Genomic DNA, 21,894 nt, shown 5'->3' with positions numbered 1-21,894 from the left:
GAAAATTCTGAGAAAGGACACTGTATTCAGTTCTGTACAACAGATAGAGTCATAGCAACAACTGATGTAGCAGATGAACAGGTATCTGTAAACAGGGTAGAGTGCTCCAAATTTCTCGCCGTAAATATCGGTGAATACTTAAACTGGAAGAAGCATACTTCTACGGTGCTGAAACAATTAAGTTCAGCTACTTTTGCTCTCTGTATAATTGCTGGTCTCAGGAACAGACTAATGGATTTTCTAACATATTTTGCAATTTTCAACTGAGTAATGTGTTACGGAATAATTTTATGGGGTAACTCTTCACATATAAAGTAAGTATTGCGTTACGAAAATGAACAGTGAGAGTAATACCTGGTGTTCTCCTGCAGTCAACTTGTAGGCATCTCTTCAAGCACTTACACATTTTCACTCAACCTTCGCAGTGTGTGTGTGTGTGTGTGTGTGTGTGTGTGTGTGTGTGTGTGTGTGTGTAAGTGTGTGTAGTGTCATCAAGTGAACACTCACCGACATTCAGTTAAAAATACTGGTGTGCGACAAGTGGACAGCCTAACACCCGCGTTATTCAAACCGGTTCTAAAGAAAGTGATAAGAGAATGGCGCCCGGAGCTGACCAAGAGAGACAATGACATAAATTTAGGAAAGCACAAGAGGGAAGAAGTAGAGATCGACTGTTTGGGATTCGCTGATGACTTGGCCGTACTCTCCACAAACACTGACACAGCTTGCACCCAGACCGAAATCCTGAAGAAATGTGCAGAAAAAAACCGAATTGCAGATCTCCTTCAAAAGTACAGAGTTCTTCACCAACGCAAAATGTAAATACTTTGGTGGAATCATTTCAGAGAATATCATAGAAAGAGAGACAACTAAGGCTTTTAATTCTTAAATGGGAAACAGCATACGGGACTACCTTTAAACTCTATTATGAAAGAAAAATGGCTCTGAGCACTATGGGACTCAACTGCTGTGGTCATAAGTCCCCTAGAACTTAGAACTACTTAAACCTAACTAACCTAAGAACATCACACAACACCCAGCCATCACGAGGCAGAGAAAATCCCTGACCCCGCCGGGAATCGAACCTATTATAAAAGAAATATTGGCGTAAAATACTTCACTACACGACTGTTATTAGGCTACTGGAACTTCACGCTGCAAATACGCTCACAACAGAACACAGAGGCCTACTCAGCACACTGAAGCTCAGAGAACGCCAAATTATGAGAGAGACAGTGGGACGTAGGAAGAACTACGACGGCTGGTGCAAGATCAGCAGCAGTACGGATTTTTATCAACAGATTGAACCTCTGAGTGACATCAGCCGAAGGCGACGCCTAATGATCTACGGCCATCTAAAACGCAGGCACTCAGACAGACTGCCAAAGAGGATACTGATGTACCGTGAGGAATTTCTCCCAAACCACCTATGTTGTAACCTCACTATGTTTAATCTTGTGAACTGAAACTGGAGTAAACTGAGCTGCCATTCTTTATAAGATGTGTATCTGTGTTGTAATCACGATCAATTCAAGTGATGTAATCACGAAAACGCAATCTGATAAAATGAGTATCCAAAACTGATACAGTATTTTTAATTAACTTTGTCAAAGTAATTAGGAAACCTAAACTGTGAACTAAGTAAGCTCCCCTGTGAAACTACACACTGTGCGGGAATGAGCAGTGCTACAATGCGTGACGTCGCAATACGTAACTTGCAACTCCAACACACAAAATACTCTGCAAATCACTAACAAAATTTTGAAAGAATAAATCACCAAAACATTATGACTCCTGCTTAGTAGCTTACTTGTCTATCTTTGAAAGGAACACATCACCTGATTCTGCGTATCAGGGGCCGGCCGGAGTGGCCGTGCGGTTCTAGGCGCTACAGTCTGGTATCGAGCGACCGCTACGGTCGCAGGTTCGAATCCTGCCTCGGGCATGGATGTGTGTGATGTCCTTAGGTTAGTTAGGTTTAAATAGTTCTAAGTTCTAGGCGACTTATGACCTCAGAAGTTAAGTCGCATAGTGCTCAGAGCCATTTGAACTATTTGAATCTGCGTATCGGGAATACGGCAGTTTGTTGGTAGGTTTTTGGAGGCATGTGGCATTAGATGCCTATGCACAGGTCATGTAATTCGCTTAAATAACGGGCCGCTGATATGCGTACGCGGTGATTGCGTCCCATAGTGACCCAGATACGTCCCACAGAATTCACATCAGCAGAATATGGTCTCCGAGACATCAACGTGAGTTCACTATAATGCTCCTCAAACCACTGTAGCACGGTTCTGGCTCCGATAGACGGACAATTATACTGCCGAAATGTGACATGGCCTTAGTGGACGGCATCAAGCCTCAAGGGATGCACCTGGTTCGCAGCTGTGGGCGTGTCTTCCACTACTAGAAGAGTGAAAACCTTAAATTTGTAATAACAAATCGAAATTTCGCGTCGTTATCCTGTAAGTTGGTAAGCGTGCTACAAACAGTGAGCAGAATGCCCTGTAGGTGGCAGCATAGTGTAGATGCACACATACCGTCGCAGTATCAGTATAAAAACGGCCGCGCCACTTGCGACTTGCACCAGGGGAGAACAGCGTTCTGTAATTCGGTTTTTGCGTAGTGAACGTGTGAAACCTACTGAAATTCATCGACGAATGAAGGTTCAGTACTGTGATGAATGTTTGCCACAGCAGTACGTCTACGAATGGAGTAGGAAGTGATTTCAGTGGAACACTGGAGTAGTTGAAGCCATAGTGAAGGAAAACCGCCGAGTGACACTGAATGACATTGCAGCATGTTAACAGCTTAGTCATGGGTCAGCACACCACATTGTGCATGATGTGCTCCAGTTTCACAAAGTGTCTGCAAGATGGGTGCCACGGCAGCTGAGAGAACTGCGTGTTGATGCTTGATGGCTTCCTTGCAAGAATCGTTACTGGGGACCAAACCTGGGTTCACTTCCACCAATCGGAAACGAAGAGAGCGAGCAAGGAATGGCGTCATTCCTCGTCACCAAAACCAAAGAAGTTTCGAACAGAACCATCAGCAGGGAAGGTTATGCTCACTCTCTTTTGGGCATTCGGGAGGACGACGGTTCAATCCCGCGTCCGGCCATCCTGATTTAGGTTCTCCGTGATTTCCCTAAATCGCTCCAGGCAAATGCCGGGATGGTTCCTTTCAAAGGGCACGGCCGACTTCCTTTCCCGTCCTTCCCTAATCCGATGAGACCGATGACCTCGCTGTCTGGTCTCCTTCCCCAAAAACAACCCAACAACTCTCTTTTGGGACGAAAAAGGCGTCATTTTGAAGTATTACATGCCTAGAGGGACCACTGTCACCAGTGCATCATACACAGATCTCCTAAAAAATCATCTGAGGCCTGCAATCAAATCAAAGCGACGTGGATTGCTGTCAGCAGGTGTCCTTTTGCAACATGACAATGCCCCACACTGCCCATACAACAGTTTGCAACAATCACAGACCTGCATTTTGAGTGTGTTCGTCATCCACCATACTCACCAGACCTTGCTGCAAGTGATTTCCATATGTTTGGACCACTCAAAGACGCAATGGGAGGAAGAAGTTCCGTTCTGATGAAGAGGTACGCCACGCAGTGCATGAGTGGTTGCGCGGACTACCAAAAGAATTTTTTTCTAAAGGAATTTATGCACTTTGTAAGCGCTGGAGGACTTGCATTGAGCGTGATACAGCTTTGTACCACTTCTGCACAATAAATAATATTTAAAAAAATATTTAAGGTTTTCATTTGACTCACCCTCATATCACAGGTCCCATGCAAATGCAGGAGAATGTCTCCCATAGCATAATACTGATCCCACCAGCCTGCGTCTGTGAGGCACTGCGAACCTTCGCAGGAGAGCTTCTGTAAAGTTTGGAAGGTAGGAGACGAGATACTGGCAGAAGTAAAGCTGTGAGGGTCGGGCGTGAGTCGTGCTTGGGTAGCTCAGATGGTAGAGCACTTGCCCGCGTAAGGCAAAGGTCCTGCGTTCGAGTCTCGGTCAGGCACACAGTTTTAATCTGCCAGGAAGTTTCATATCAGCGCACACTCCGCTGCAGAGTGAAAATCTCATTCTGGAGGAATTTATATGCTTTTTAAAACTGGATGGATATATGATCCATATCTTTTCATAAGCCATTGGATTGATTTGAACAAAATTCGCTATAATAATCAAATATTACTCAGAAAGAGGTACTGAGGGGGTACGAAACCACCTCCCATAGGGACAGTGGTAATGTGGAAATGGGAGTGATACTCGAGACAGAGAAAGAACGGGAAGAGGAAAAAGTAGACACATAAAACAGGGAGGCTGTAATGGACTGAAGGCAGGATAGCTAGGAGTGAAAATGGGTAGGAGAAAATGGACAGAGGGACAAGGAAGGAGGAGATAGATAGAAAGAGTGGAAACGAGGACATGGGTAGTGAAACAGGGTAGGCGAAGATTGATAGAGTGGGAGGGGACTGACAGAGAGAGGGGGAGGAGGATATGGATAGAAAGAGGGGCAGGAGGAGATGAACAAACAGAGAAGGAAGAAAGATAATGTCAGAGAGAGGCGGAGGAGGAGATGTAGATGGAGGAGATGGGCAGAGAGTGGGAGGTGTGGATGACAGATGGATGTGGAGGAGGTGATAGAGAGAGAAGGAAGTAGGAGGCTTGAAATTTATCCAGGCATGGGATGCTACAATCAAAGTTAACCCGAGGGGTCACCATATAAGTCGATTCAGAAGGTATTAAAAATTTAGTTTACTAACAACATTTATTCTTCAAAAGAAAAAACAGAGAAAAATTATAGTTATTGATTGAATACTGTAAACAACTAACAGTTGGGTTAAGAGAACGATGGGCCAGGATCCTGGGTGGCAGAAGTGAGTCAAGTACGCTGGCCCTAAAAATGTGGATAACACAATCTGAATTGATCTGACACTGAGCAGACTTTGATTGATAATCTAGAGAAGTTTCTCAATATAGGTGCAGCTGAGAGCAGGTGGCGATTGAGATCTGTACGCCCTTACAAGGCTGGAGCAGCAGTTCGTTACCCTGGTTGCTTCATGCAGCGATATAAACTGCAGCTGGCGAGAAGTGCGCCGCGGTGGTGAGATGTGGAGGCAGCACCTGTGAATCGGCAGCGGCTGTGAAAGAAATGCAAAAATCTCACGGTCTAGCGATCAAGCAGACAGATTGCAATTCAGTCTCTACCAGAGCCCTGAAATCACGGTAGATTTCAGTGTGTGACACACCCGTTTGCTGGTTGTCCCAAGGATCAATTTGGCGCACTTATACACAGAACGCACAAGGATACTAAACGTCGAGACTGGTAAACCAAAGACGAATAAGTGCGCCCTCGGCAAACGAGTAGCCCGAGATGTTTGAAGTTACACTGTCGGTTCAGTAAGAACTTCACCACAGGCTCTCCGGTCTAACCACTCGCAAGTGAAGTCAGTCTTAGGACAGGTCCCAAGTACCAACCACACATGCCAGAGCCTCGACCAGAAGATGCTTCCAGAGAAAAGTCCAGAACCTGAGTGCTTCGCACCTCTCCAGATAAAAAATGCCATTTTCCCGCAAAGTGCGCAAACAACACCGCCTTCACACCGTCTTGAGCCAATCACAGGGCTTTAGAGGTGCTAAATCTCCCCTCCCACACGACAGCACAAACTCCTGTCGAACCAAGGCAATAGTTAAGAAACCTGTGTCTCTGGAAAAAAAGAAACCGCCAATTACTGCCTTTTTTAAGTTTTCGCAGAGGTGGAAGGTGTTTTTCTCTGAAGTTACTTCGCTTCCTGTGGCAACAAGAGAACAGATACAATCTTAAAGATCTTTTTCTAAATCGCCTGTGCCTTGGAGCATGTTGCTCCTAGCTATGAAGTGTAATAAAGATTCTACCTCTAAACGTTTCTCAGATGCCAGAGTTTCTTATACAATCGAGGCAGCCGATGGAAGTGGGTCACAGGCCTATTTGCAGTATTGAAGGAACACAATGCCCGGTTTACGAATCCACTGTGTAGATGCATTGCTTCACTCTATCGCCCCCAGCCCAGCCTTCTGCCGGCGGTGCTGCAGGTAGCTCTGCTGGAGACTTTTTACTGAGGGATGGGCTCACCAACAATTGCTTTCAACTTCCAACATGCCGTTTCTGTGAGCTAAGAACCATAAAAATACTGATGTGTCGACAGAAGTGCCGACACAGTGTTATTTTGAGGGGGCCGATATACACGCTATAAGCTCACGCAGAATATCTTGAAGTCTGAAACAGGACGCTCAATGAATTGCTATAAAGAAAAGTACGTTGCTTTTGGAATACTTAACTTTAATCCATCCTTGTTGTATACATCGTTCTTGTTGAGACATGCTTTAGACGATAATTATCAATTGCTATGTAAGGCTAATGGCGCCTTGCTAGGTCGTAGCCATGGACTTAGCTGAAGGCTATTCTAACTATCTGTTCGGCTAATGAGCGATGCTTCGTCAGTGTAGTCGCTAGCAATGTCGTCCGTACAACTGGGGCGAGTGCTATCCCGTATCTCGAGACCTGCCTTGTGGTGGCGCTCGGTCTGCGATCACACAGTGCCGACACGCGGGTCCGACATGTACTAATGGACCGCGGCCGATTTAAAACTACCACCTAGCAAGTGTGGTGTCTGGCGGTGACACCACAAATACCTCATGGTACCAAGCGTCCTACCAAGCTCCATCAACGTCTGCTCAGGTCGTTAACTTCCTAGAGTCTCGCTCAAGGTGTGTAAGGATGTAACAAAATCCTTAATAACTTTCCGTATACGAAAAATAGGTGACAGAGTAACTTGTCCTTTCTCAGGTTTACAGAAAGTGGGAATAGGAGGAGATGGACTGAGACAAAGGAAGGAGGCAGAGAGGAGAAGGAGACAGTAGGAAGAGAGGGAGTAGGAGGTCACTGCCAGAGAGAATGGAGAGGAAGAAATGGACAGACAGTGGGGGGAGGTGGGGAGGGGGAATGGACAGAGAGAGATAGGTCTAGGGGACAGAGAGGAGGGAGGATGTTATGGACAGGGAGACAGTGGAGGTGGAGATGTAAAAATAGAAGGAGTAGGAGGACATTGACATAGAGAGAGGGATGGGTGAACAGAAAGGGGGAGGACGAGTTAACAGGAGAGGGGGGGGGGGAGAGCTGAACAGACCCAGGGGAAAGGAGCAGATTTTCAGAGAGACAGGAAGGAGGACATTGATGGTGGTGTTGTGTGGCACAACCCTCATCAGCTGTACCTCCCGACATCAGCCCAAGTGACATGGTATCATGCTGGGGAGATTCGCCACTAACCAGCGTTTACGAACATTTGGTTAGATGGACACTCCTTTGTGCTTCACCTGTCACACAGTAGACGATGACGTCCAACTGCCACACCTACCCCAGTGGTTGTGAAGTATGGACGCTGGGGTGGCTAATTGTTGCCTGTTTCCTCTGTGACATTCTATTCATGATCTAACTGCACACTTTCATTTCCCCACATCCAAAATTCATACGATTGGGTCAAAGGATGGACATTCTCCTACCTTCAAGGAGATGGGGACAAATCGCGGCACGGTCAGAGGGCCCTTGAACAGAATAAACATGCAGTCATTGAGCTACTTCCACGCTACTATGCCTATTTCGCCAGTTACCTCCATGGAGCTGTACACGATCCCCTGTTGAGCTGGAATGTGCCTGACGTGGTTGTCTCGAGTGCTGTCGAGATGCACTACTAACACCTCCATACATTACTTTAACCCCCAGTGGGTGCAACGCCCAATACTGTACTGTCCTACTTTTCAATTTCCCCTTTCCCCTATCTGTCACTGCTGTGTCGCACAATGAAATTTCATGGTTACAGTTGAGTACATTCTTCCTTGACTGTCGCTTCTTGTCGACAGTCCATCGAGCTGGAGGACCCCACACGTGCTCATCTCCCACATTCCTTACCTTCTGTCTGCGTACAAGGAACCGTCACTTTCCCAATTTCAGTTTCTGACTTCATTTGCTGATATGTTCTTTTAATAAATTTTAAACTTCCCTCTCATATTCAGCTAATAAAATAAGAAGGTGTATAAGAAAAAAGATGGATGAGGAAAAAGCGGTCGGTAGAGCACTAAAAAAGAAAAAAAAAGATCACTAACGCACGCCTGTGCAGTGACGCTCGCGTCGATAGTACACTGGTTCGAAACCTGCTGGGAGAAAATTTTCACTGCCAGTATTTGATCGGCTAGGGGAAGAGAAGAAATGATGACGCTAAGTTCCTGACCATTACAACTTGCGCCAGTGTCACTTCTCTGCAATGTGTCATGAAGTGAGAGCATGCAACACTGTCGATGATGGTCCGTCCGTCGGATGGAGGCCTTAACCTTGGCGGCCCACTTGGTCTTATTTCAGAAGAGTAAGCCATGTGCCAGCAACGAATTTAACCCCCTCCCTTTCCTTCATCCATAACAACAGAAACCCAACACTACACTGTACAACCAGTCACCACAGCCATCCACACGACACAGATATACACTTGACATTCCGTAATAGGTCGGAGGAAGGTCAATGGCAAACCACCTCCACTGGGACCTGGCCATGAGCGGCGTGCAGGATTCCTGCATCTGCTTCCCCTATACTAATTACCTGACTATAGGACCACTTGACTTTTGACAGAGGAAAACAGCTTATATGAAACAACCTGTATACACGAAAAGTTCACATCTTCAAGAATTAAAAAAGATGAAGGAAAGAAGGAAGATCACGGTGCTGCTATAGATGAAGCGTAAGCTCGGACAGAATGAAGGATATCAGCAACTGTCTATTCAAAGTAAGCATCTCTTTGCTCGTCTTACGTAGTATAAAAAAACCTATATAACTTCTAGATCCCGGAGGTCAGATGGGATCTCGAACCCACGTACTCCCAAATACGAGTCCAGTGCCCAAACTGTTAAGCGTTTCGGATGGTGTAACGTAGAAGGGAGGGAGTGCTGTTGACGACAGTAGCATCCTCTGTACTCTACAGCACACACTATCGTGGCTGGTGGAGCAAGTCGTGGAAGACTGGCTGTGACAGAACTGTTAAAGAACTCATCACTGTCAAGGATTGCCGGTTGGATTCCAGCACCTTGCTACAACTGCCCTGCCACTTTTTTAATACTCATATTGGTTCATTCCAATTAAGAAATAAGTTGACGTAATACTGAAATAACACATTTTCATGGGACACTAGCGGAGGACGGTAAAGGCTCAGAGAGTCCGACTCGTAACGGAATAATGCCGACAATGATTACAAAAGTACGAAGGACAACTTGTAAAGGCAGAATAATTTACAATTTCAGTAAAGTAGGTAGAAAGCCAGTCGTGGCATAGCTCAAGAAGGGTACCATGACTCAAGTTGAACATAATAGCTGACTGATCATCGGATAGATATTTACCTAGCCTAGTAGTTCACAATGGTTCTGCAAATGAAGTTCCAAACAAACAGCGAAACTGCACAATAGGTATATTACACTGCTTGGGGAGACAGACACAAAGTGATAGTAAATGAAATGCATTTGATTATCAAAAGGGCAATGCTTGAATCTTTCAACGAGCTGTCAGTGGAAACGAAATGAGTGACCAAGCACTCATGAATGATACAGTGACTGAAATTGGGGTTAGCGAAATAAAAGTAGAAATTCTGAACTCTATTTTGAAATGTTTGTCATCATGTTGGCCCCAGGAGTAGATCCCCAGTTTAATTATTGCACTACTACAAACATGATCGGTATGGATGCTAATGGCAGTGGTGATGAGAAACAACTGAAGCTGCTAAAAGCGAAGATTGTGTTAGTTCTGTTGGTCCATTTTTGGAATAACCGTGCTGGGAGGCAGCCCAACAGCTAACACAAACAGTACGAATCTGCATCAAATTTACGTAATGAGAGATAATTATTACTTGCTGTACTGGAATTAAAGCATGAATTCTTGTTGAAACTAAATTTGATGCCATGAACAGTCTTCCTCACAGCGCAAGAAAAATACAATGCAACGTACCAATACTGAAGTCACACAAACCGTATTTTGCAGCAACTTGGTGCTTAACAAAAAGTCAATTGTTCTCATTATTGCACACACACACACACACATCTTGATGATTGGCGCTATATATATATATATATATATATATAACTCTACAAGCATGGGACCTTAACAGCCCTGGATCAAGGTAGACAGACAGATGCGTTGTTTCTCGATTTCCGAAAAGCATATGACACAGCACCACACCAACATATATATATATATATATATATATATATATATATATACGTCTTACAGAATTGAAGAAATTACTGCCTCTTCTTATGATTGCAGGTTAAAGTCATGCTTTTGAACAGCGTTGTCGTAATAAATAAAACTAGTCTTCGTCTATGGTAACTCTTAACATATGTACTTTCTTGAATTTTTAAATTACACATTTCATTTACTACTACATTGTTGGCGCACCAGTAAAAATTACACCTCCTTTTTGTCTGAGATCTTAAACATTAGTACTCTCTAGCGAGATTGAGACAAAAGTTGTAAAAAAAACTGAATATTTTCTAGACATTTCTCTTTTGTTACAGAGTTTCATTTAATTAATAACTTTGCCGTCTTCGGCGGCAAGGCACCAATTTCTTATTACTAATGAGGAAAAGAAAACATTCATATTGCGAGAAAAAATAAAAAGGTATTACACAACAAGCATCCATTCCCCGACGGAATGCCTGTCAGATTACATACAGAATTTGCGAGTGAGTGTCTCTTCTCTTAAACGTAATACGCTGTAGAATCCTCGATCGGAAATCTTCTAAAAGAAGGGTAGCAGAAGTAATCCACAAAACTAACGGCCAACTTGACTGACATTCTCATCTGTTTTAGATTCTTTGAACATATTCTGAGCCTAACTTAAAGAGGTATCTCCAATAAAAACACCTCATCCACGACAACCAACATGGTTTCCTAAAACATCGGCCATCCCAAATCGAATTGCATATTTCTCACATGGGACCTTGACAGCCCTGGATCAAGGTAGACAGACAGACATGCGTTGTTTCTCGATTTCCGAAAAGCATATGACACAGCACCACACCAACATTTCTTAACCAAAGCCCGATCACGTCGGGCATCATATAAAATCTGAGACTCTGTTCAGGATTTCTTGGTATGTAGAGCGCAGCATGTTACGTGGGATGGAGAGTCATAAAGAGATGTAAATGTATCTCCATGCTTGGTCCAGAGAACTGTGTTGGTATTCTTGCTACCCATGTTGCATATTAATCGCCTGGCACACAATATTAATGAAAACTTCAGAATTTTTGTACATGGTGCAGTTATACAGGGCAAGTCACTAACTACACTCCTGGAAATTGAAATAAGAACACTGTGAATTCATTGTCCCAGGAAGGGGAAACTTTATTGACACATTCCTGGGGTCAGATACATCACATGATCACACTGACAGAACCACAGGCACATAGACACAGGCAACAGAGCATGCACAATGTCGGCACTAGTACAGTGTATATCCACCTTTCGCAGCAATGCAGGCTGCTATTCTCCCATGGAGACGATCGTAGAGATGCTGGATGTAGTCCTGTGGAACGGCTTGCCATGCCATTTCCACCTGGCGCCTCAGTTGGACCAGCGTTCGTGCTGGACGTGCAGACCGCGTGAGACGACGCTTCTTCCAGTCTCAAACATGCTCAATGGGGGACAGATCCGGAGATCTTGCTGGCCAGGGTAGTTGACTTACACCTTCTAGAGCACGTTGGGTGGCACGGGATACATGCGGACGTGCATTGTCCTGTTGGAACAGCAAGTTCCCTTTACGGTCTAGGAATGGTAGAACGATGGGTTCGATGACGGTTTGGATGTACCGTGCACTATTCAGTGTCCCCTCGACGATCACCAATGGTGTACGGCCAGTGTAGGAGATCGCTCCCCACACCATGATGCCGGGTGTTGGCCCTGTGTGCCTCGGTCGTATGCAGTCCTTATTGTGGCGCTCACCTGCACGGCGCCAAACACGCATACGACCGTCATTGCCACCAAGGCAGAAGCGACTCTCATCGCTGAAGACGACACGTCTCCATTCGTCCCTCCATTCACGCCTGTCGCGACACCACTGGAGGCGGGCTGCACGATGTTGGGGCGTGAGCGGAAGACGGCCTAACGGTGTGCGGGACCGTAGCCCAGCTTCATGGAGACGGTTGCGAATGGTCCTCGCCGATACCACAGGAGCAACAGTGTCCCTAATTTGCTGGGAAGTGGCGGTGCGGTCCCCTACGGCACTGCGTAGGATCCTACGGTCTTGGCGTGCATCCGTGCGTCGCTGCGGTCCGGTCCCAGGTCGACGGGCACGTGCACCTTCCGCCGACCACTGGCGACAACATCGATGTACTGTGGAGACCTCACGCCCCACGTGTTGAGCAATTCGGCGGTACGTCCACCCGGCCTCCCGCATGCCCACTATACGCCCTCGCTCAAAGTCCGTCAACTGCACATACGGTTCACGTCCACGCTGTCGCGGCATGCTACCAGTGTTAAAGACTGCGATGGAGCTCCGTATGCCACGGCAAACTGGCTGACACTGACGGCGGCGGTGCACAAATGCTGCGCAGCTAGCGCCATTCGACGGTCAACACCGCGGTTCCTGGTGTGTCCGCTGTGCCGTGCGTGTGATCATTGCTTGTACAGCCCTCTCGCAGTGTCCGGAGCAAGTATGGTGGGTCTGACACACCGGTGTCAATGTGTTCTTTTTTCCATTTCCAGGAGTGTATTGCCACCAAGAATAACTCCGAAAGTATGATAGGAAGTGAAATGTTTGTGGGACAAAAGTTGCCTGACGACGTTGGTTTTTTGTTGCTAGGTGGAGTCGCTTCACAGATATAAAGGTCAACTTCGTTTCCCTAAATGGGATGCTATAGTTTGGTATTTATCTTCTGACAGCGGCTATCCAGACGAATCTAATTATATGTAACAGTAAGGTCTTTGAAGGACGACGAAGGTCACAAAGGTGACATGAACATCCATTTACAGACATATTCGAAGTGATGACCATTGGTGTCGGTGCAGTGCTGCAATCTTCTTATCATGGACTGAGTGGTATTCCTTATCACTTCGGCACTTATCGAAGCACAGGCTCTGACAATTCTCTCTCGTATATCGTGCAAATAGTAAATATTCGCCGAACACAGCGTATCCACCTAACGTACCATTGACATGTAAACAGCATTCGACGGTTTCGCAATACAACACTAATAGGAACGGTAAGACTAGTATCGTCGAATCAAGCGAATGTGAACGATGTATTCCTTCGAATAACAAGTCGATACGCTTCCCATATACGGAGAATTCCAACGAAATTCAGTGAGAGCTAGAGACTTATACGCTGAAAGATATCCTCAACGTACTCACCCTACACGTCGTACATCTAATAAACTGAGAACAACTGGATCTTTAACGCATCGGAAACATTTACCGCAAAGGAAAGTTACTAACGAGGAAACGGAAATTGGTACTCTTGCCACTGTGGTTCGAGATCCTTGTGTTAGTTCGCGTCAAATGTCAAATCGCAAGGGAATCTGGCATAAGGCAGAGTAGTGTTGTTCGTGTTCTGCATCGCCATAAATTATGAAACGTCCCCTTTGAACAATTATACAGGACTGTGCTTAAACTGACACACAATATTTTGTTAGCGCAATGCAATCTGACTTTCAAAATTCCCTACAAAAGAATGGCCCTGACTAACATTAAACTATACCTTTCACAAATCACTTACCTCACAAAAATCTTCGCTGCTCAAGCTACTGCAATACAGCGAGCGCCACTACTGCCAGCTAAATAAAAGATTCAAACTATGGAAGGCACTAACTACTGATAGGGATAGTTAGCAAATGAAAGATATTAATAGGGAACAAACAATGTATTTACCTTGATATCATCATATATAAATATAGCAGTTCATGACAAATTTCAAAACTCCGCCATCTCTCTCCCCACATCCACCACTGCTGGCGGCTCACCTCCAACTGCGCAACGCTACGCGCTGTTCACATCCAGCTGCCGCTGCCCAACACTACAATGGCAGACAACAATGCAAAGCAGCCACAGACTGCACACAGCACAACCAGTGATTTTCATACATAGGTGGCGTTAGCAATAAAAAAACCTAAACAGCCTACTTACATAGCCCCCATGCTCCCCACAAAAAAATTTACAAATTGGATTGGGCACTGGCCAATACAGATTTGCCAAAAATTTTTCACAATTACAGTAACAAAGATATCAAATGCACATACTTATTGATACAATGTTGGTCAAAAGCTAAAATTTTTTTAAAAATTGGATTTCCATGCAGTCTTGAAGAAGTAGTGTTGTCCTTCTGACGGAAAGACAGTGCTGACTCTTGACATGCAGACAGGTAATGGGCCACAACATAGCAAACCCACAGCAGAGTCATTCGACGTTTTGAGGAATATTGGTAGGTAGGTCATCACAGAACAGACCCACTGTAGTCCTGGTAGAGATTACGGTATTGGTGGGCCACCAGAGGTGCAGACCCACTGCAGGCCTTGTAGAAATAATGGTACTGGTGAGTCAGCAAAGGTGTAGACCCACTGTAGTCCTTGTAGAAATGGCCAGCAGCCATCTGTTGCGACTGTGCAGGTGCACAATCACCATCGAAGAGTCTTGCAGAGAATATAGCAAGTCCATAAACCACCACTTGTGCACTCACAAAGTGTTTGGAATTGTCCTTAGAACCAGCAATGCTGTTATCCAGTCCCTTGCTGAATTATTAACACACGTGCAAACACTATCAGTCCCTACTTCTCACATATTGTCCATGTACTATGACCAACAGAAACGTGTGCAGTGAAATGTTACTTAATTTGAAGAACTGGTAACAATTACAATTTGGTAACATAAAAATACAATAACAGAGGTACAAAATACATCATTACAGAACATAATAATACAGATAACATTTGTAGTACAGGCTTTACAAAAGAATCGAACTAACATATACATCAGTGGAATTATGACATGAGTACATACATAAAAGATCAGAATAACTTTCGAAACACCAACTTCACACATGAGCATTAACACAAAACAGAATAAATAATGTCTAAACATCTTTACAAAGTAAATAACATATTATTAATGCCAATTATATTCGAGGATAACAGTATTCCTCATCATAGTGAATGTAGCTTAATATTAAAAGAAGAAAAAATTCTATGAAACTACACAGAGACAGGAAGAAAACAAATACACAAGGGTACACAAACATATAGTGGGATAACACAAAAGGAAAGGACAGGGTTTGTTGTACTACAGTATTTTGCAAACAAAACTTTCTTTACTTCTTGGAGATCTCCCTTCATTCATCATTATTCGCAAAAAGTCCTATCTATACCTGCTTTCTGTATTCTATTCATATTTCTTTCAATATAATTATTTCTCAGTGTACAATGCTCATTTTGGCCCAAATCTTTTTCATATTGTCCATAGTCAGTTTCTTATATAGTCTACCTCCTCTTAAGCTAACTTAAATCTACTGAGCTCAGATGCTAAACTAAGGAACGAGGCAATGCAGCAGCACATAAAACAATTAATATAAACAGCAATGAAAAAAATAGAAATGGCAAAGCAAGCAGCATAAATTACAACTAATATAAGGCACTGTGCAGGAAACAAGAAAAACTAGCTTAGAAGAGTAACACAAAGTCAAATTCAGTAACACTATGCCTGGCAAACAGCAGCAACTTATACCTAAACATGACATAGCTCAAGCAGAAAAAATATTACAGTAAAAACAACAATGCAGATAAGGGAAATGTATATTCACATCTTAATATCTATGTAATTAAAGTGGTGCACCACAACAACTGATTGTAAAAAGAAATATTACCATATACTTGAAAAGAAAATTATGTGTTACTGTTACTAGTTCCTTCTTATTGTTCTTTCCTTTCCAAGTGCTCCTTTTTTAAAGAATGTGGATCATAAAATAATTATTTAATAGATCTGTTGACAGAAAGTGTTCACATTAGCAAATGCATTTCATTTTATAAAAGCAATGCTGCAACACAGCTGGAAACCAGATATCAAATGAAATAAGCAACTATGAAAAGCAAAGCATAAAAATATCATTCAGTAGTCATGTGACATTTCATAAGTTATTAGAAATTCTCTCAACTCTCATAGAAAGACGCTTGTCATAATCAGGTGTGCAGATGTAAAAATATTTCTCGTCATTTCTTTAGGCATTTCAGTAAATATCATAAATTACGAGCTCCACAGTATGCTTTCAACAAGGAAATGTCAGTAGCACGGACAATGGCCTTCCCCTTTTTTTTTTCTACCTGTGCCGCGCGGCTGTCGCCCAGGTGGGTGCCCGCGACGCATTACGAGCAGGTGGTCACTTAACTTTCTTACGGAAATATTTACGACAGCAGTTTCCGCTACAGTGACAGTCTCACATAAAAATATTTCACAGGTCAAGAATTAGCATTGCAAATCTGTAGAAAGAAAATCCTATAAATATAAGTGTCCAAAAAAATTTTCGCCGGCATTGTGATACATTCACGCATTTACACACACATTTCATAATTCTTAAAGTACGATTCTTGGTTTCCAACAACCTTTTCCACAAATCAGAGTCCCTAAACACTACTCGTTACTCCTTACCTTATTACACATATATATATTCGTCGACACGTCAATCTTGCGACGACACTTCAATATTTCATCATAATAAATACATAGCATAACCAAATTCCTCATATAGCATCAGCTTATTGATCATAAACATACCTCAACAGCATAATACACATCGTCGTCGTAAAAATAACATCATAACACCTCAGTCAAATCTCAAAATCGTCGTAGCTTCCTCCAATAATTAAAAAAATTCTCTGCTCATGTCAAAAGTGTCATCTGCCTCAAACGTACTTTAAAAATCATGAATCCATACCAAATACATCATTCAAAGCTCTCATAGTATCACAATGATTCCGAAAAAATATGAACAGTTTACAAAGTACAGACAAAATACAGTTTCATAAGTGTGAAGTTATCCAACTGTGTAATTACGTAAACATCTGTCACTGATATAGTAAAATAAATGTTTGTCTCTCTCAGTTAAATGATCAGATAGCTGTGTAATTTGTGTGTTAGAGAAATATGGTACCGATGTGTAAAGTTGTATAAGCAAATAGCATATTAGCTAGGGTTCCTTGTGCTTGCCAAACACATGGTACACAAAGTAAGCGTGTACCCCCCTGAGGATTAATGTAATTATACCCTCAGGTGTTACAGATTACAGCAATGGAATGAAATGTATCACGGAAAACTTTCTTTGTAATTCAAAAATCTTTAAAAATAAATGTTTTAAGTACAAAATTAATCACTCAAATACGTGTCCTGTAGCGCTAAATTGTGCGTCTTGTAACATAATCTCTGTGGAAGTGTCGTAGTTATCGTCCTCCGAAAGCTAAGTTCTGCAGAAGTCAATGTACTTACCTCATGATAAACAAAAGTGAAATGCTTTGCGTATAGATATCGTAGTTATTATGTTTATTGGCGTGATGAAGAAAGTACTGTACAGTAACGTATTGTTGTGCTACGAAAAAGGCTGTCTCATTGTAGCTATATCACAAAAGTTACTACTAAAACATGTTTTACTTTGCAGAATAAAACAGAAAAACTGTGCAGAAATAAAACAGAAACACTACAAAAGCAACATTGTAAATTGTCACTCATTAGAAGCGTCGTGATAAAAATCGTGTACCTGTCACATAAACTAACCTCTGTGTCATCTGGTATCTCTCAGAAAGCACTTTAAATTCAGAATGTATTTTCAAATAAACCAAAATGTTGCATTAAAATCTCATTAGCAGTACTGGTAAATGTTCTAAGTACGTAAGCCTTATAGTCGTTTCATAATCGTGCAACTAACAAGCAAGAATGTACACACACAATAACACTGTGACGTCTGTTCACTATAACAATGCATTCGTCATTTCTGTTTAAGTAAGTTCTCTTGGTTCTTGATTGGATATTTAACTTCAAACATTGTTGTATGTTAACAGATTCTAAGTCTGACAATGCATATTAGTAATGTGAAGCGAAAAATTTTATGGCAAAGACTAAGTTAAAAAGCAGATTATCTTTCAATAAATGGTTTTACATGTGAAATGTGGTGTAAACCTTTACTCTTCCCAGTACGCAGAGTTTCAACTTCAACACAATTATCATGCGGTATACGTCGTTAAAGAATGCTAAAATTTTTCTCAAGGCTAGCGTCTTATGTTATTTTTCTCGGAGCCAGCGGGCGCACACGGCTGCCTGCTGTGCGAGTCATTGTCTGTCTCTTTGTTGGCGAGCGCCGTTATTGGGATTTGGAGACCTAACTTCTACAAATTCACTCTGACGAGAAGGCCCTGCTCTGTTTGAATCCCGCCAGTTCTGATGCAATTCAGGTCTGTCGTTACGATCACATCGTCTGTCGTCATGTCGGTAGTTCCTGTAGTTTCTTTCTTGTCGGTTAAGTGGTGGAGAATTTCTCCCTGAATCGTAACTGCGCGCTGAACCGTTGCGTCTAAAGTTATTCTGTCTCCCGTGATAATAATAGTTCTGGTTGCCAAATTGTCTGTTTCTATGATTGTCTCTGTCATATTCATTACTGCGGAGAGGTGATCTTTCCCTGTAATTATTACTACTCTGCCAACGGTTGTCGTACGGGTGGTGTCTGTTTTGGTCACGATATGTGTTGTGAGAATAGCTTTGTCGTGTCCAGTTATTATTTCTTTCATCGCGGAATTGCGACGGATGTGATCTGTAATTGTTGTGCTCCTGCGTTCCGCGATTGTCAGTGTCAATTTCCAGTTCTTGTAACAGTCCCTGAAATGCTTCAATGTCGTCTTTGCAACGTCCTGCCAAAATAATATATCGTAAATGTTCAGGCAGTTTGATTAAGCAAATGCGGATGAGTTCTGAGGGGCTGTATGGGTTTGAAAGATACTGATTCTTATGCAACATGTCTTCAAAATATTTCACAAGACTGGAAAATTCAGATTGTTCGAAACGTTTCATCATTATGATGCTTTGTTTTACTCGATCTTGTGTGGCTTGAGACCAATATGCTGAGAGGAAGGCATGGTAAAACTCTCCTTCACTGTGGCAATCGTGAATTACCGATCGCATTCTTACAGCTGGTTCATTCTCCAAGTAGCCACACATAAATTCTAATCTGTGCTCTAATGACCAGTTGGGAGGAAAACAATGAGAGAATTGATGGAGCCATGCTTGTGGATGAATGTCGTTGCCAGAATTCTTAAATGTTTTGAATTTACGTGTAGTAATGAACAGCTTATAGTCAAAGTCATCATGTCGGCGAGTCGCATATCGGTCATTGTTACGTCGTTTCGGCGGTTCCATTTCAAAATTCGGTGCACCTTGCCAATTTCTTTCATAACTTCCGAAGTGTCCTGTGTTATTATTTTGTGGTTGTTCCGTATTTCTAAGTCCCTCTTCCCGTATTGGAGCGCGAGTGGCCTCTGAAATACGTAATTCTTGTATTACCTGAGTCAACTGATCTTGTACTTCCCGGATTTCTCTTTGGTGTTGCGTATTAATTTGATTCTGATTTTGTTTGAATTTCCTAATTTGTTCGCACTCTTCTGTGTCAGTGAAGGCTACGGGTCTTGTGTCATTCAGATCATCATCTACCTTTGTAGATAAGTTAGTGACCTGATCCGAAAGTTCGGCTACTTTCTCCGATAGTGTACTTATTTCCTCCATGTGTCTTTCTGAACCAATTTTCAGGGTATCTACTGTGTCCTTTAAGTTTTCCTGAGTTCTTGCAAGTTGCGTAACCGAATCGGTAGATGCAACTGAGTCAATTTTAGCCCATAAGGTCTCATGATTTTCATGAACAGTGGTTTGCAGTTCTTTTATGGCTGCTTCGTGATTCTGTAATGCATTTTCATGCCGCGAAAAAATAGGTTGAAAATGCTCACAAATTTGTGTTTTTACGTCATTACAGACTTTTTGACATTTCGATTCAATGTTATGTAACTCAGTAGTTAAATCTTCGCGTGTTTGTTCAAGTGTGGTGTCTAACTTTTGAAGATTTTGTTCCATTACGTCTAACTGTTGCTGTGTTTGTCTCTGGTGTTGTTCCATTGTGTCTAACTTTTTAAGATTTTGTTCCACTGTGTCTAACTTTTTAAGATTTTGTTCCACTGTGTCTAACTGTTGCTGTGTTTGTCTCTGGTGTTGTTCCATTGCGTCTAACTATTCAAGCTTTTGTCCCATTTGTTGCATTAATTGTAATAACAGTGCACTGGTGTCTGAAACATGTTCCTCAGTGCTTTTCGGCAGTGAAGTTGCACCGGCAACATTCACATTTTGACAAGCGGAAAATGTGTCTTGACTCATTTGAGAAAACGGTGAGAACCCAAAACCTGAGTCTGCAGTATTTGCAATATTGTGTTCTGTCATTCCCGATTCCTGAGGCGAGCTGTTGCCGACCAATCGATCGATAACGCTTCCCTGTTCACTACCTGTTTCACTGTCTACACCATTGTTTGCCGCCCGCTCCATTTCCCTATGCGCAATTACCAAATTACTACTTTCAACATTAGTTAATTCATTACTCTGCGGCGCTAACACACTGCTTTCGTCTTCACTGTCATTTCTCAGTTTACTTTGGAGCCTAGTATTACGTTTTTCACACGCCATTATTGTCACAGTATTTCACACGACAACACAGAAAAACACAATTTGAAGAGCAAAAATAAGAGAACACATTAACATAGCACTGAAAATAATATTTAGTTAATTGCAAGCGCAGCTGCGAAAAACTTGCTGCAAATCTACATGCATGCCACAACTGTTTTACTGTACAACAATGAAAAACTACAACTACAAAGGAAATTCTCTCTATGATTACGCGCTATCAATAAACAAAATCTACACTAATTACACAACCTACAAGAAAAAAAATCAGAAGATTCCAGTGAGGTATCCTCGGCTAAGGGTCGACATATGAAACGTCCCCTTTGAACAATTATACAGGACTGTGCTTAAACTGACACACAATATTTTGTTAGCGCAACGCAATCTGACTTTCAAAATTCCCTACAAAAGAATGGCCCTGACTAACATTAAACTATACCTTTCACAAATCACTTACCTCACAAAAATCTTCGCTGCTCAAGCTACTGCAATACAGCGAGCGCCACTACTGCCAGCTAAATAAAAGATTCAAACTATGGAAGGCACTAACTACTGATAGGGATAGTTAGCAAATGAAAGATATTAATAGGGAACAAACAATGTATTTACCTTGATATCTTCATATATAAATATAGCAGTTCATGACAAATTTCAAAACTCCGCCATCTCTCTCCCCACATCCACCACTGCTGGCGGCTCACCTCCAACTGCGCAACGCTACGCGCTGTTCACATCCAGCTGCCGCTGCCCAACACTACAATGGCAGACAACAATGCAAAGCAGCCACAGACTGCACACAGCACAACCAGTGATTTTCATACATAGGTGGCGTTAGCAATAAAAAAACCTAAACAGCCTACTTACAAAATATCATCCTTATCATATCAGTCCCCACCAGGAATTAACTGGTACGGATTGTATGAGTCGCAATGAATTCTGCCGATGGGCTCAACTTTAGATTCAAAGGGATGACACATTTATTAATTTGATTTTATTCACTGACGAGGCTACATTCAAAAACCATGGAAATGTTAATTTTCAAAACATGCATTATTGGGCAACTGAAAATCCATGTTGGCTGTGACAAGTTGCACACCAAAAACCGTGGTCGTTGAATGTATGGTGTGG

Source organism: Schistocerca serialis, chromosome 6 (genome assembly GCF_023864345.2).
Source record: "Schistocerca serialis cubense isolate TAMUIC-IGC-003099 chromosome 6, iqSchSeri2.2, whole genome shotgun sequence".
In the NCBI taxonomy this organism is placed as follows: domain Eukaryota; kingdom Metazoa; phylum Arthropoda; class Insecta; order Orthoptera; family Acrididae; genus Schistocerca; species Schistocerca serialis.
Note: the sequence above shows the minus strand (reverse complement) of the source record.